We start from the raw sequence: 18270 nt of genomic DNA on the forward strand, positions 1-18270 counted from the left end.
AAAGAAAAGAATCGGTCGTCTGCCTACGGTGGTGCCTCTTCCAGGCTGCACGCTTACAGCGGACAGCCCCAGCACAGTCTGCATTCCACCAGGGAATGCACTTCCGTGGACCCCGAGAGGAGGTCCACGGAGAGCAAGGAATAGAGCGGAGGGCAGCATTGAAGACAGTGTCATGAAAAAGGAGGAGAGCGCGAGGGAGAGGCAGAACGGAGAGGTCTGAGAGAGCAGCACTGAGGGTAAATAGGTTCCAGTCCGCCTTAGCAAACTGCCACCTAGGGAAAGAGAGGGAAGGGCGAAAAGAGAAAAAGGAAACAAGGATGGGGAAATGGTCACTGCCATGGAGGTCATAAAGAACCTGCCACGTGAAATCTAAGTAAAGAGAAGAAGAGCGGAGAGAAAGTTCAAGACAGGAAAGGGTGCAAGTCCGAGAGTCCAAGTGAGTGGGCTCACCAGAATTCAGAAGAAACAGGGTAGAAGAGAGGATAAACGGTTCAAGAAGGCGACCTCGGGTATTCGTCAGAACATCACCCCAAAGAGAATGACGACAATTGAAATCACCCAGCAGGAGCACAGGCTCCGGCAAGGAGTCCAGGTGGTGTTTCAAATCGGGAAGAGAAAGCGGGACACTCTGGGGAGAGATAAATGGAACAAACCGTGTACCTTTTCCCCACAAAGATATGAGCAGCAGAACAATGGAGAGGCGAAGGAAAAAGTAAGGGGACAAAGGGAACATCAGCGCAAATCAAGAGAGTAGAAGAATTAGGAGCCCCAGCAACGGCGGGGGGGGGGGGGGGAGAAGGGAATATCCACGAAAACGACCAGGAGGAGCACCAAGCATCGGCTCCTGGAGACAGATACAATGGGGCGAAAACCGCGAAATTAGAAGTTGGAATTCGAGGAAATTGGCGTAATAACCTCGAACGTTCCATTGAAGAATAGACATCGACGAGAAGAGAAAGGACAACAACAGAGAACAAGGAAGAAACAAAGGCGAAAGAGCAACATAGCACGTTAAAGAATATCAGTGTCGGGATCAGGGTCAGCAAAGTCAGGGTTAGGGGGCATGGGCAAACTGAGCAAAGACGGAGGGAAGGAAGCGGGAGAACAGACTAGAGGTGGGCGGGCGGGGTCCGGAGGAGGAGGAAGAGGAGGAGACAACGGAGAGGAGCAGTGAAGGACAGCAGCAGGAAGAGGGGATGTAGAAAGATGGGAGCGCACCTCAGCAAGAGCAGCAACCGAGAGGGAAGCGGGTGCGAAAGAAACCTCCATAGCAGGAACAGGGGGCGCAACCAGTGAAATGGGAGGGGAAGGAGCAATAGAGCCAGTAGTAGGGGCCGAGGAAGAAAGCGAAGCCTTCTTACCCGCCAGGGAGGAGGAAGGAGAGGAGCCAGGCTTATGCTTCTGACTTAAAGAGACCGGTGTCCCTGCAACTACGAACTGGGCAACGGATTCCAGCGTCTCAACAGGAGAAGCTGAACAAGAGCACACACGACGACCGTTAGGAGAGCGATGGACTTCAGCCTACGCCGACAGGCGGCGAGAAGAGTCAATAGACGGAGGAGAAGGATGGGAAGAAGGATCGGAGGGAGACGAGGAAGACGACACAGGAGACATGACAGACCGGGTAGAATGAAGGGGAACCTCAGACAGAGGACCAGGAGGGGGGACCTTCAGGACCGAACTCAAAGGAACAGAGGAGGGGGCAGTGGGCGTATCAGGGTCCAAGGCCCGGAAACGGAAACGGTTGCGAGTCTGAGGAAGGTTGGAAGGACGAGGAGAGGAAGAGCACAACACGTGAGCATAAGAGACGTTAGCATAAGGCGGGAGCCGGCGTACCTGGCGCCTCGCCTCAGGAAAAGATAAACGCTCCCGGTGCTTCAAGGCGAGGACGGCTGCCTCAAGCTTGTAATGGATACACGCAATGTAATGGATGAAGGTAGGATGGGCCTAACTGCAGTTGAGGCAGCGAACCTGGGGAGAAGTGCACTCCGACTTAGAGTGACCTCCGCCACCACACAAAGGACAGAGAGAGACAGTCACAGAGCAGCGGAGGGCACCATGCCCAAACCTCCAGCACATGTTACAGAGCCTAGGAGAAGGAATGTACTCCTGGACAGAGCACCTGGCACCAGCAAGAATGACAGAGGGCGGAAGGGTCCTACCATCAAAGGTAATCCTCACAACCCGAAGGGGTTGACGGCGACGACCACGAGGGGGACGAGTAAACGTGTCCACCTGGAGGACTGAATGGCCCTGGGCATCGAGGACATGCCGAATATCATCGTGGCAGTCTTGCAGATTCCGAACACCAGTCGTAACATGGGGCGGGAGGAGAATAGTGCCAACACTGGCATTCAACCGAGCGTTCTTTGAGACCCGAACAAGGGTCTCGCCAAGGCAGGATAAGGCAGCCAAGCGGGAAGCTGCATCCTGAGAAACAGCAATGACACGTGTACCGAGACGAGTGGGGTTGAAGGTATCAGAGGCATCCACAGAATTAACAAGATGATGATGGAGGGAGAAATCGTCAGGAGGCGCAGAATCAAGAGGGAGGAGATCAAAGTATTTGGCCCACGAAGCGGGACTAAACAAGGCTTGATAGGCATCAGAACGGGCAGGAATCGAGCAAGTGCGGCCGTGTCGAGGACTACGTTGAGAACCCCCAGAGAGAGGGGGTTAAGAGGCGCAGTAGTTACAACTAGAGATGCAGCCGTGCCAGGGGACGAGGTAGTCACCACTGGGGGCTTGGGGCTCAACCCAACTACAGAGGAGGGAGGGGAGCCGAGAGGAGTAGTCAGAGAGGCCAAAGGAGGAGCAAGGTCAGGGCCCAATGCAGCGGAGGCTACAGAGCCCGGTCTTCCAACACGGACCGACTCGTGGGCTTGGCCGCCCACCCCACGAGCCTGAGAAGGTAAAGGAGGAACAGAACACAACATAGGTACAAAAACATTCACGAATGTGCCCCCACACCCACCATGGAACCACAATTAGAGGCAGGATACCCATCAAGAAGCTATCGCCGATCATGCTGGGGCATCCTAGGGGTGCGTCGTGAGTATACGCCCCACAAACGCCACCTTAAGAACCGTCATTCCGTCGAGATCGGGTTCAGTGACGAAAGGGGGATTGACAATAAAAGGTTCCCCTCGCTCTCTACGTCGGGTACTACAGTTCTACGGGTGCAAGAGTATGCCTCCTCATGCACCCGGGCGTCAAAACAGAAGTAGTCCAAAGGAATAACCAAAACAAGCAAAAGGTCGGCAGGAAACGAGCAGATAGGAGAAGAGGGGGGAGAAAAACGAAACAGAAGGAAAAGTAAAAGTTGTTCAGCACAAAGAGAGGACAGCAGCAGGAGCACAAGGCTACAAAAGGGCACAGGACTGTCCCAAGGAGTATCACACTCCGGCAGCCGCTCACAAAGCCCCCCCCCCCCCCAAACGGCATCAACGGGCTGATCACCAGGGCCCCACCCCCCTCACGGCGCGAACGGGCCGGGTGGGGAGAAGGAGAACCTTGTTAAGCAATAAAATCTAGTAGAGGTATGAAAAACACAGGAATAAGTGTAATTTTAATGCTGCTAAACAAGGTTAACAATCTAAATGGATTGATAAAGTTATGCATTTCATAACCATTTACCCACCAAGGGAAATTTTGCACAATCCATACCCGAATAATTAAAGCCACTAGTAACTACAGTTTATACTTGATCGTTTGTATCTATGTAACATGTGCATGTGTAATCTCCTGGCTGTGGGCAGGAATCACGGCCTCAGCCAGAGCAAAACATCGCAAAACGGAGTTTGTTAAACGTGAAACTAATCTCACACAAGCTTTTAAAGCTTTAGTAGGAATGTAGTTTAATGCCTAACACTTATTTGAAAGCTCTACTCTAGAAATATGGTGTCTGTTGAATCCAATTTAAGTATTCAAATGCATGTTAGAGCAATGGAATTATGATAAATTTATTACCGAACCGAATTATAAGAGCAACAAGGTTCAGTTGCTCAATTTCAGTAAATTACTTTTACTGTAAAAAGCTCGTTACACCTACCATTTGTTTATTGAAAGTTATTGAAGGCATTAGAAACTTTCAAACTACACAACATGTATCTAATCAGATTATCAGCCATTAAAACAACCATTAAACAAGTGTTTCGGTGCCATGTGCAGAGACTAGAGTATCCTTTGAAAATAATGTTTCCAAGATTCTTTTCGATCCACGGATTCATCTCTTGCTCGAGCTCTGACGAAAAGTGGTTCTTCCAGTCTCCAATTTCACCTAAAAAAAGTAAGCAATTGTCAAAACAAGGCACCAAACCCGAAAGGCTATGTAGCAACATCAAATGTGCGGAATAATCAGAGGGCGCCAAATATCACTAAGAATGCCAATACGAGAACAAGCACACAAGGCGAACGATATCAAAAGTATCCGATTCACCAAGAATTCTATCGAGAGACAAGCGACTGAGGGACGGTTGAAAAGCAAGACATGCTCGTCCTGGAAATCAGGACATTCAACAAGGATATACATGACCGTATGAGGGACAATGCAATTTGGACAATAAGGAGCAGGGCTGTGCTCCATTAGTGATCGAGTCTGTATGACCAAAACGCAACCTCGCCAGAGCCGTTTCCCATCACCGGTTACAGTGGTAGGACGACGGCCACGAGAACACACTGCTGTTAAGAGTACACAGTTTGTTACCAGTAACAGAAGACCAAGAATCCCGCTAATGGGTAAGGATGGAGGAATGAATAACTGGGTAAAAGTCTGAATAAGGAATACCTTCAAGGGAGATGGGACAAGAGCGGACAGCTTCCCTAGCAGCAGCATCCGCATGCTCATTGAAAGACACCAATATGGCTGGGAACCCAGCAAAACTCTGACTGAAATTTACTGGAAATAAACATCAAATGCTAATTCTCAACGACCATTGGATGGACTGGATTAGAGGATCCGAGTGCCATGTGGACACCACGCGTCAACGAACACTACAAAGGAAGATTGACAACGAGAAATCAGGAGACGAAGCGCAGAGAGAATAGCATAAAGTTCTGCTGTGAAGATTCTAGTCTCCGGAGGTAGTGGACACAAATGTGCTGTCAGGGAAAACAGTAGCTTACACCGTCCGCAGACATAGACCCATCGGTGAAGATGGAAACAGAGCAGGAATGCGAAGAAAAGTGCTCAAGGAAAAGGCGTTTCAGAACCATAGGAGGGGTAAAAGCTTTAGTGATGCGAGTCAAGGGTGAACAAAACTTCGGAAGGGGGACTCTCCACAGGGGCTAGGAAGGAACAACACTATAAATATTAGCAAGACGAACTGTAAAAGAATCCTGTATGCGAGATAATTGGACAGAAAGAGGAAGGTGGTGAAGAGGAACAGGAACCACAGGAGGGGTAAAAGTTAAAGGATGGCCGAAGCGAGAGGAAGGATGTTGCAAGGACCGCGCAAGGGAATCCATACCCGAATAACTAAAGCCACTAATAACTACAGTTTATACTTTATCGTATATCTTTATCAGTATATATTTGGACAGTTGCGACTACGGCGGTCCTGGAGAGATAGGAAGCCAGTGTCAACATACAAGCTGAGGGTGGGGAGCCTAACGAAAGGCACCAGAGCTGAGGCGCAACCGAGTATGGTGGAAAGCATCAAGACGAAGAGTAGGAGAAGAAGCAGACGAGTAAGCAAAGCAACCATAATAGAGTTTAGACAGGACGGGAAAGGAATGTAAAGAGAGGAAAATGCGCCTATTTGCTCCCCATGAAATATGGGACAATACCTGAATGAGTGTAAGGGCCTTTAGAGAATTCAACTCTGAGGCATGAGATATGAGGTGACCAAGACAAACGAGTGTGAAAGATTAGCCCCAAAAGCTTAGCGGAATCCTTGCCCACAAGGGAAGACCATTAAGCGACAAAGAGGGATGAAGAACGACATCCCTCCGAGTAAGTGTCATAGCACAAGTCTTATGTGAAAAGAACCTGAACCCATGATCGGTGGCCCTAAGACGACACGGCATCAATCGCAAGTTGAAGCCGCCGTTGGAGAGGCGAATCATCACACCCCGACAGCAAAGGGTAAGATCTTCGACATAGCGGAGAAGACGCCAGAAGGAAGTGAAGAAAGACCATTGAGGGCAATCAAAAAAGAATAGTGCTCATAACACTACCTTGGGGCACATCCTCGTATTGCTGGAAAGAGGCAGAGAGCGGTACCAAGCCTCACCCGAAAGGAACGACGAGAAAGGAAGCTTTGGAGAAAGAGGGAGATTACCACGAAGGCGAAAAAAATGAAGTAAGAACAGAACATGATCACCGGATGGTGTCTTAATACTTTTCCAGGTCAAAAAGGACGGCAACAACGGAGATCTTCGCAGCAAAAGCAGTGCGAATATAGACCTCCAAGTTCACAAGGACATTTGTTGTACTGCGGCACCTGCGAAAACCAAATTGAGAAGGAGAGGTGGTGATAGTGTTCTAAGAATCACATCAAACAAACGTTAGCAATACGTTCAAAGAGTTTGCAGGGAACTCGAGAGGGCAATATGGCGGAAGTCTTTAGGGGATGTCCCAAGAGACCCTTTTTCCGAACAGGGAGGACAACGGCATCGAGCTAGTCCTCAGGAACTGACGACGACGACTCAGAGACTCGATTATACAGACTCAAAGTAAAAACCGAGACAAGCACGGAGGGAGATGGCGAAAAGCATTTCATAATAAATGCCATCGGAGCTCGCAGCCGTAGAACCGCACAGGGCCATGGAATACTGAAGTTCAGACAGACACACACACAATGGGGGGCCTCGTAACCTGGTGGATAGCGCGCAGGACTCTTAATTCTGTGGCGCGGGTTCGATTCCCGCATGAGGCAGAAACAAATGGGCAAAGTTTCTTTCACCCTGAATGCCCTCGTTACCTTGCAGTAAATAGGTACCTTGTAGTAGTCAGCTGTCACGGGCTGCTTCCTGGGGTGGGTGGGGAATGTGTGTGTGGGGAGAAAAAAGTAGTTAGTCAACAGTTGATTGACACTTGAGAGGCGGGCCGAAAGAGTAAAGCTCAACCCCCGCAAACAACTAGGTGAATACACAGACACACACACAGACATTGCAAGACCAATCCTGGAGTATGCAGCTCCAGCCTGGAGTCCATACCTAGTTAAACACAAGACAAAGAGAAGATTCAGCGGTATGCCACCAGGCTCGTCCCGGAACTGAGAGGATTGAGCTACAGGAAAACAGAAGAGTAAGGGAAGACATGATAACCACCTACAAAATTCTCAGGGGAATTGACAGGGTGGACAAAGACAAACTCTTTAGCATGGGTGGGACACGAACAAGGGGACACAGGTGGAAACTTAGTACCCAGATGAGCCAAAGAGACGTTAGAAAGAATTTTTCAGTGTCAGAGTAGTTAATAAATGGAATGCACTAGGAAGTGATGTGGGAGGCTGACTCCATACACAGTTTCAAATGTAGATATGATAGAGCCCAGTAGGCTCAGGAATCTGTACACCAGTTTATTGACAGTTGAGAGGCGGGACCAAAGAGCCAAAGCTCAACCCCCTGCAAGCACAATTAGGTGAGCACAGACACAGGAAGGGCTCGTTATAGGAAAGTCTGAGAAGTGCAGAAATCTAAAAGAGTTTAAAAAACAGGTTTACGAAGAAGGAAAGATTAAGGAAGACGAGAACCAGAGCTAACTGAAATGTGAAAACCCAGTTAGGTCGCAACGTGCAACGGGACCACCGCAAGAGCACAACGGAGGTGAAGGACCGGCGAGACATCAGGAACGAATTTATCCGCTATCATGCAGATACACTTCCAGATTAACGGAGGAGTTTCGGACGTAATGGTGGAAACAAGACATCCAACACTCACACTTACCTGTACAGATGGCTCTATGGGCCACTGCACTCTCCTCCTGAAACAATAGGCGAGAATGGGCCGTCTGCCAGCAGCGGTGTCTCTTCCAGAGGACAGCTCGAGCGCAGTCCACATTCCACCAAGGAACGCACTTCCGTGGTCCCCGAGCGGAAGAACGAGGAATAGAGCCGAGGGCTGCATCGAAGATGGTGTCATGAAAAAAAGAGGGTGCAAGGGAGAAGCAGAATGGAGAGGTCAGAGAGAGTAGCACGGAGGGTAAATAGGTTCCAGTCTGCCTTGGCAAACTGCCACCTAGGAAGGGAAAGGAAGGTGGAGAAAAAGGTAACAAGGATGGAGAAATGGTCACTGCCATGGAGGTCATAACCCCCCCCCCCCCCACGTGAAATCCAAGTATAGAGACGAGTAGAGAAAAAGATCGAGACAGGAAAGTGTGCGAATCCGAATCCAAATGAACGGGCTCATCTGAATTCAGAAGACACAGAAGAAAAGAGAATGAACGGTTCAAGAAGGCGACCCCGGGGTGTTTGTCAGAGCATCACCCCAGAGGGCATGTCGACAATTGGAATCACCCAGCAGGAGCGCAGGCTTCGGCAAGGAGTCCAGTAGGTATTTAAGATAGGGAAGAGAAAGCAGGCCATTGGGGAGAGAAAGGGAGCAAACTGTGTACCATTTACACACAAAGACACCTGCAGCAGAACATTGGAGAGGCATTGGAAAAAGTAGGGGTACGAAGGGAACACGAGATTGAATCGAGAGCAGAAGAGGCACGGGCCCCAGCTATTCGGGAGGTGAGGAGAGAAAGGAATAGCCACAGAAGGACCAAGTACCGGCTCCTGGAGACTGGCACAAAGGGGGGGGGGGGGTAAAAACTGAAATTAGGAGTTCATTGAAATTGGCCTAATATCCACGAATATTCCATTGAAGAATAGACAGCGACAAGAAGAGAAAGGACAGTAACAGAAAACAATGAAGAAACAAAGATGAAAAAGGAACACAGCATGTTAAAGAAGCGCAGGATCAGCGAAGTCAGAGTTAGGTGGCATGGGTACACCAAATACGGATGGAGAGAAGAGAGCAGGAGGACTGACCAGAGTCAGACGAGCAGGGTCCCGAGGAGAAAACAACCTTGAGGGGCAGTCAAGGAAAACAAGATGGGGCAAAAAACGGCGAGCGCACCTCAAGAAGGGCAGCAACCTAGAGAGAATTGGGGACTCCATAGCTGGGACAGGGAGCCCTGACAACCAAAATGGAATGGGATGGAGCGAGAGTGTCAGAGGTGGAGGCGGAGAGGAGGAAGAATGTGATGCCTTCTTACCCGCTCGTGGAGGAGGAAGGAGATGAGCCAGGCTTTCACTTCTGACTCGAGGACAGGTGTTCCAGCAACAACGTACTGGGCGACAGACAACTGTCTTAACAGAAGATGAACTCGAGTTAAAAGATTGCGGGAGTGTGGTGGACATCAGCCTGAATGTCCGGCGGCATAGAGGGCCAAGAGGCGGGGAAGGGGGGGGAGACGGATGGGAAGAAGGATCTGGGAAAGAAGGAATAGAAAACATGGCAGACTGGGTAGGAAAGGTGGGAAACTTCAGATGGAGAACCAGAAGGGGGGACCTTGAGGGACAAAAAGGAACAGTGGAGGCGGCGGTGGGCGTGTCCGGGTCCAAGACCTGCAAACGGTTGAGACTGACTAGGGTGGGAAGAACGAGGAGAGGTAGAACGCAACACGCTAGCATAGGATATGCCAGCAAAAGGGGCAAGATGGCGAACTTTGCGTCTTGCTTCAGGAAAAGCGAGACAATCCCGGTGTTTTAAGTTGAGGACTGCTTCAAGATAATAGTGCTTACACGAGCGGGAGAAGATAGGGTGGGCCCTCACTGCAATTGAGGCAGCGAGCCTGGGGAGACCGTGTCAACATCGTCCCCATATATGGGGCATATAGTCACTATACATTTGAGGACACCATGCCTGAACTTCTAGCACTTATTGCAAAGTCTAGGAAAGGGAATGAACTCTAACAGAGCATCTGGCACCAGCAAGAATTATAGAGGGCAGAAGGGTCCTATCAAAAGGCAATTTACACAACTCTAAGGGGTTTAGGGCGACGACCACGAGGGGGTAGAGTGAGCGTATCCATCTGGAGGACAGAATGGCCTTGAGCTACGAGGATATGCTCAATATCCTCGGGTCAGTCTTTTAGGTCCCTAACACTAGTTGCAACATTGTGGAGAGGAGAAGTGCCAACACTGACATTTAACCAAGCGTTTTTGGAGACCTAAACAGAGGTCTTCCCAATGCAGGACAGTGCAGCTAAATGGGTAGCTGCATCCTGAGAAGGAGCAGCGACGATACCTATACTGAAACAGGTGGGGTTAAAAGTAACAGGCATCTACCGAATCAAGGGGGTTTTATGGAGGGAGAAATCGGGAGTAGAATCCAGATGGTGGATATCAAAGTATTTAGCCGTGTAGCATTACCAAACTAGGTGTGGTACATAATAGTACGGGAAGGGAGCGTGCGAATGCGGCTGTGTGGGGGACGCCGTTGAGAACCCCCAGGAGAGGAGGAGGAGGGGGGGGGGGGGTAAAAGGCTCAGTAGTCACAATTTGAGACAGCCAACCTAGGGGACGGTGGTCACCACTGGGGGATTGGGACTCTACCCTACCACAGAGGGAAGGGAGGAGGAGTGGCGGGGGGGGGGAGGGGGGGTTGCATTAAACCGGTCTGGGCCAATGTATCAATGCCTACATAGTCCAGTCTTCCATCACAGACTGGGGGGGAAGGGGGGGCTTGGTAGCCCACCATATGAGCCTGGGTAAGAGGTATCAGTATCCATATATCACGCATTTTAAAAAGGTCTGTGCCCTGGAACCAAGGGATACCAGCTACCAGGGTTGCCAGGGAGGCCGAGCGCGGAAGGGGTGCGTCGTCCACAGCAGTGCTCGCTCTTTTTAAGAGAGTCCTCCTGCTTCGTCCATTCTCCTACACTGGTGCAAAGTCCTCATTCTCCCTTTCGCCCCAACCTGAAAACCCAGCCATCCACTTTGGGAAGCCACTCACGGGTGACCCCTCCAGCGGGTGGTCACAAGACCCCCCCTATGTTTTCTTTTGCACGTACAACTATGAGAGATAGGAAAGGAGGCGGGAGCCACCCTCGCTGGTCCCCGAGAGGTGTACGCGAGCTCCCTCACCACAAGGAAACAACGGAGGGTCGTTGATGCTCAATCATCGACAGGTAATCACGGGCCCCACAAACCAGCCTGCTAGTCTAGGCAACTAGCAACATGGGGGCAAACCATCCACCAGCATTACTGTCAAGCTGCAGTAGACTCCAAGATGCATCGATCAATTTTATCATTCTATGCATTCAAAGTATCATTTTATTGGGATTGCGTATAGTTTGGTAGATGGTAGGTTAGGTGTTCAGGATTTTGTTTAAAACTTTTTAGTCACTGAAGGGCACAACCCGTCCTCGACTCTAGTCCATTACATTCAGCAGTCGACCCCACAGACGCATTCATAAATTTTAATATGCTGTTCATTCAAAACGGGAATTTTCTCAAGTATAAATAAATATAATATATTTGCATATTGTGCATATATAGGCATAGGTTAGGTTAGGTGTTTAGGTTCTGTTGGCGATTATTTGTATTTGTAGTATGTGGGTGAAGCATTTATAGCGTTGTGATTCGAACAAAATTCGTCAGTGAAACATTTGTTCCGGATATGTTCGAACGTCAGCAGTTGAAAGTCGTGTGTAAACCGCTTTTCATTCATAAACAGGGGGTTTGGCGGGTGCATGGAATCACTTTTGGATCTTTGTTTGGAGGACGGGCTGGAAGGGCATTAATAGTTACACGCTTCGAGCAGTTTAAAAGAAAAAGGTGTTGTGAGCAGAGTTCAAACCTCAGAATGAATTTTTAGCTTTTTCTCCAAATTATCACACCGGCGTCATCAAAGGTCAAATGTTTCTTAATCCAACAAACTATTTGTGAATTTGTTTACTCACGACTGATATTCTAGCACATCTCAAACTGTCCTCCACAGAACCTCTGTTCAAATCTACTCCATAAATGATTCGCTCGTGTACTTCAAATGAAAGAAACTTACCAAAAATTATGAAGCCCATTTGCCTAATTATACAAAGAATTATAGTTATGTAACTATAGGTCGTAGCCGAAACTAATTTATATATTAGAAAACTTTTAATGCACTATGCTAAAAGTTTATGAAGGACTTCGGGGTCGGCAGCCACCGAGTCTAGTCAGGATTGGTTGCCATATAAGCAAGTGGTATGAAAGCTGGATTAACCATAATTAAATTATGATTATCATAATGGTTAAATGATTTAACATGAGCAAACCCTTGCTCGGGCAACCGAGCAGAACCAATAAAACGTTGATTCTGCTCATTAAAGCAAGGAGACGGTGGTAAAGATCCACCTCCGGCAGGTGATGGTACAACACCATCTAAATCTTGCTCACCCGAAGGTCAAGGCGAATGTGACTACCATCAAGGCGTTCAAGGTCGACGGAAAGCCGAGGGCTTTACAACAATAGCCAGAGATGGTCCAGCAGCCACAGCAAGGCTGTCTACAGGAGAGGCTTTCCTGGAGTCCAAGACGAGCCAACTACGCAAATAGCAGTCTATACTTCAACTAGTTGAGAAAGCCTATTTGTACCACTTAAGGAACAAAATCTCTAGCAGGCAGACTAATTTAACTAGTTCAACTATATATCTTGCCGTTTGGAACAGAAGCCTGTGTATCACAGCCACAATAACATTGTGTTATCATTTAAATGAAGTGATTCACCCACGAACTGGGGAAAAAAAATCAGTTTAATATTCTGACTATAATAGAGATATGCAGGTGATACTTTCAAACCTTAACAGTACTCCGAATCCAGCCTAGGGCAGTGCATGTATTAAGAGGCTTTGACTAGCATAGCCTAGTGTTATGCCATGAAATTATATCACTAGAAAATATTCACGTAGGTCGTCCTAATCACAGCTCCGCTAAAACTCGCAATCACAGTTGCCAATAACAAACCTCTGCCACAACGGTACCCGTTGGGCTCAGTGGTTATAAAGGTTGAGGTCCACCAGGGTACAGAGCAGAGCCTAACACATTTTAAGTGAATTTGCGTTCTTTCCTCAGGAAAGAAAATGTCACTCTTGTTTGATGGAATTAGTCATGGTATGATCACATGAAGCATTAGAAATTTCCTGATGGCAGTCACTTATCTCACCGATTAAAACAAAAATCCAGTCGCTTCGATTATGTCAACATGGTTCTTTAGTGAAGGGAGATCTGCGCTTGACTCACACAAGCCAAAACGTTCACAATACAAAAGCTCTAGCAACTATGCTAAGTATTACAGTCGACTTGACAATTAGATTCTTAACTATTTCCACACACCTTTCCTGAAGAAGGCTCCTTCGCGCCTCTGGGCACCTTGGTGATAATTTGCGGCGTCTTTTTCACTTCGAGCTTTCATCGAGGAGAAAGAAGAGTGTTGGGCAACCTGGAGGAAGGCACCAATATTACTAACATTTTGAAATTCCCCCCCCCCCCATTTACACGGGGCCAGACACTTTAGTGGACAGCGCTCGCGACTATCCTAGGGAACTGGGATGGATCTCCGGCGATGACAGAAACAAATGGGAAGAGTTTTTCACCCTGATGGCCCTGTTTACCTAGCAGTAACCATAAATAATAAAAGAAACTTCTAGACAGACCGTCTGTCTGTGTTTAAAAAAATAAAACCCGTACACCTAGAAACATTGGAATTGGTCACTTTAAAAACCAGTTGATAGAGTAGACAGTATTTAACACTAGGTGCACATGCACTGGTGGAAACGGTGCCCAAGTGAGCCCTAAAAAATTCTTTTAGTGGCTGTAGTTAATAAATGGATTGCATTAGGAAGTGATATGGTGCAGGCAGACTCGAACGTGTAGGGAGTGTACATATGAGAGAGCTCTATAGGCTCAGAAACCTGTACACCTGTTTATTGACGGTTGAACGGCAGGACCAAATCGCCGAAACGCTACCTCCAGAATCACAATTAGGCGAGTACACACCCCACAAACATCTCCATCACCATGGGTATTATAAGAGTAGAAGTTGTTTGATTGTCATTCTCCATGGTGTATAGTAGGTCACTGCAGACTTGCCAGAAAAATGAAAGACTGCTAATGTAGTCCCAATATACCAAAAAGGTGAAAGGCAAGAGGCAATGGACGACAGGCTTTTGTAACTTTAATATCAAGCAAGGTGATGGATAAGATCTTTAGAAAAATAAAAACCTAGCTCATCTGGAGAGAATTTACTTTGCGACACCACCAACATGGGCTCAGGGTAAATGAACCCTGGTAAATGATAAATCTTGCCTCTCAGGTTTAATAGAATTCTACGGTCAGGTGACAGATTAAGCAAAAAAGGTGGGCAGACTGCATTTTCTTGGACTATCTGAAAGCCTTTGACACAGCAGCCCTTAATTAAGAGGCTGGTGCACAACTAGGAGAAACAGGCAGGAGTAACTGGTAGGGTGGTACAATGGATACGGGAGTACCTAAAGAACAGGACGCAGAGAGATACTGTGAAGGTGAGACCTCAGACTGGCGTGAAGTTACCAATGGAGTCCCACAGGGTTCTGTACTCTGACCTATCCTGTTTCTGATTTATGCGATTTCTCTTCCAGAAGGTAGACTCATTCCTCTGTTTGCCGACGCTAAAACTGAGAATGATTAAGACGGGAGAATGACAGACCGAAGACTGGTCCAACAAATGACTACTAGAGTTTAACTCTAATGGTGCAAGTGATAAAGATAGGTGTTGGGAGCAGGAGGCCAAACAAGGTACAAGCTTGGAGAAACTCCTGAAGGAGTCGGGAACTGGGAGGGGGGTTTATATCACACCAGACCTGTCCCTAGAAGCCCACATCAAAAAGATAACATCAGCGCCTTTGCAAGGCTAGCAAACATAAGAACTGCTATCAGACTTTAAAGAAATTTTTCAGAACCTTTCATTCCTCACGGCAGACCAATTCTGGAATTTGCGGCTCCAGCGTAGAGTCCACATCCACTCAGATAGTTGGAAAAGGTTGAGTTATGCCACCAGGTTAGTCCCGAGCAGAGACGAATGAGCTATGAGGAATTATAACGAACAACCTCATGTCAGAGACAAGAGTTAGGAGAGACTATCACAACTGCAAAATTCTCAGGAATTTATAGGGTAGATAAAGAAAAACTAACAGGTGGTAAACGGACAAAGGGACACGGGTGTGGCAACCGATTACCAAAATGGGCCACAGACAGAAAACTTTCACTGTCAGTGCTTAACAGATGGAATGCGTTTAGCAGTGATGTGTTGGAGGCAGACTCTATAAATGGATTTAAGTGTAGACAATAGGCTCGGGAATCTGTACACTACTTTATTAACAGTCGAGATGTGGGACCATAGAGCCAAAGCTCAACCCCCCCGCAAGCACAACTAGGGGAGTACACACCCACACCCTTCCTCAAAACTCACATCCGCAATGTGCTCCTTTAGTTCATACCATTTTACAACTACTCTTACGCTAAATGAAAACTGCCTAACGTCTTTAAACCCCCAGTTTCCATCTCTGACGAGTTCACACATTCCTCTGATCTGTTGGCATTCTGATCATTTTGTCCATTTCCAATGTCAATCCGCTAAAGTCTCCATAACTCTCCGCTCCTAGTGTCGTCAGGTTCAGTCCCTTCAGACGCTGTTCATACCCTATCCTCCTCAACCCTGGGACGAGTTTCGTTGCAAACTTTTGCGTCTTTTCGAGCCCGTTTTTAGATAGACCAATGAGTATTTCGCCCTAACTTTTCACTGCCTATGTGAGACCAGTGAGTATGCCGCTCCCATAAAAAAATAGAAACAAAAAGGAGGAGGCTCGAAAAGGAATGGTAGTTTGCAACGAGCTGTGAGGAATGAGGTACGAAGACAGACTGAAGGAATTAAACCCGAGCTAGATGGTGTTGAGATTGCGAAGTCGGATTGCGAAAGGGATCTGGGAGTTATGATTAGTAAGAATTTAAAACAAACAATACAATACAATACAATACAATTTTATTTAGGTAAGGTACATACATACAATAAATATTTACAAGGATTGTTTAACTTATAGGTATAGCTAGTACATACAATGCCTAAAGCCACTATTACGCAAAGCGTTTCGGGCATGATAAACTTAAATGACAAGCTTAAAAGGATCAATGCATGAATATTCGTAATAAGGCGAATAGGACACTGGGATTTATTAATCGAAGCGTTAGTAACAAGACACCTGGTGTGGTTCTTCAGCTATATCTTGCTCTGGTTAGGCCCCATTTAGATTATGCAGTTCAGTTTTGGTCGCCGTACTACAGAATGGATATAAATTCACTTGAACGTGTCCAGCGTAGGATGACTAAGTTAATTCCCCAAATTAGATGTCTTTCATATGAAGAGAGATTAATAAAGCTTAAATACGAAATCTATACGTTGGATAGAATTATACGAAAAAGCAAATAATATTATAATAGGAGTTATATATAGGCCACCAAATTTAGACAGAATGGAAGCAAAGCATCTATGGGATGAAATATCTAGGGCATCTAGATCTAACAGTATTTACGTCATGAGTGACTTTAATTTTAGAGGAATAAACTGGTTGAACAAAACAGGGAATAGTGAAGCAGAAGATTTTCTAGAATTAATTGACGATTGCTTTCTTACGCAACACATTAAGGAACCAACACGGGAAAATAATATTTTAGATTTAGTGTTAACAGGGAAACAAATTAATGACATCGAAATAGGGAGTGAGCTAGGGAACAGTGATCACAAAGAAATCAGATTTAGCATAGAATAGAATAGACCTGTAGGAGAAAATTATGTTAAAGTGCCAGATTTTCGAAAAGCTGATTTTAATAGCCTAAGAAATTTTTTGGGTCAAATTGACTGGAAAGTCTTGGGTATGGGGTGGTGGCCGGTCTTGGAGGGAGACATGAACCCAGCGATAGGTGACGTAAATGGGGATTTCGATGTGGATTCAATATGTAACTTATTTAAGAATATTCTAAACAAAGCACAGGAACGTAGTATACCATACAAATTGAATAGATCGAATACTAATGATCCAAAGTGGATAACAAAGAATTTGAAGAACCTTATAGGTAAAAAGAGCTTGGTACAAAAGGATTAAAAATGGGGAGGTCACTTTAGAACAGGAATTCGTACAACTGGTTAGAAATGTTAAAAGAGAGATAAGGAAAGCAAACAGAAACTATGAAGTTCGCATGGCAGGGCAAGCAAAGACAAATCCTAGAGTTTTTTTTCAGTTATATCGTACTAAGACTTGGGAAAGGATAGGTCCATTAAAAACTGGGACAGGGCAAATAACAGATAGTGATGAAGAGATGAGTAGTATTTTTAATAAATATTTTGTATCTGTATTTACTAAAGAGGAACTTAACAATATGCCTTCAGCCGAACAAGTCTATGTGGGTGGGGACGAGGACAGGTTGACGAGTTTAGCAGTTACCAGGGAGGATGTTCTTAAAAAATAGTAAAACTCAAACCAAACAAATCCTCAGGGCCGGATGAAGTGTTTGCCAGGGTGCTTAAAGAATGCAAAGAGGAGCTTTTTGTGACCCACTGTCAACCATATTTAATAAATCAATAGAGTCAGGCAGAGTGCCAGAGTTTTGGAAAGTTGCTAATGTGATACCAGTTTTTAAGAAAGGAGATTGCGTCTTGCGTCTAACTTGCGTCTAACTGTCGACCAATTAGCCTAACGTCTATTGTGGTAAAGTTACTCGAATCTATAATAGCAAATAAAATTTGTCTTCATCTTGAAAAACATAAATTAATAATTGAGTCGCAACATGGTTTTATAAATGGCCGTTCATGTTTAACAAATTTGTTATCTTTTTATTCCAGCATAGTTGAGGCAGTTGATAGTGGTAAGGATTGCGATGTTGTGTACCTTGACTTAAGCAAAGCTTTTGATACAGTGCCACATGAAAGACTGATTAAAAAGATAGTCTCATGGTATTGGGGGTGCTATATTAAGCTGGATTAGGGCATGGCTATACCAAAGGAAACAGAGTTAGTATAAATGGAGTCAAGTCAGAGTGGGAAAATGTTGTAAGTGGGGTGCCTCAGGGCTCTGTCCTGGGCCCTCTGTTGTTTATAATATATATAAATGATTTAGATTCAGGTTTGATTAGCAACATTTGCAAATTTGCCGATGATACGAAAATCGTTAAGGAAATTAATTCGGAGGAGGACTCACTATCACTTCAGGTTGATCTAGATAGGGTTTTGAAATGGTCAAGGATTGGCAGATGCAGTTTAATGCTGATAA

Source organism: Procambarus clarkii, chromosome 78 (assembly GCF_040958095.1).
Source record: "Procambarus clarkii isolate CNS0578487 chromosome 78, FALCON_Pclarkii_2.0, whole genome shotgun sequence".
NCBI classification, from domain to species: domain Eukaryota; kingdom Metazoa; phylum Arthropoda; class Malacostraca; order Decapoda; family Cambaridae; genus Procambarus; species Procambarus clarkii.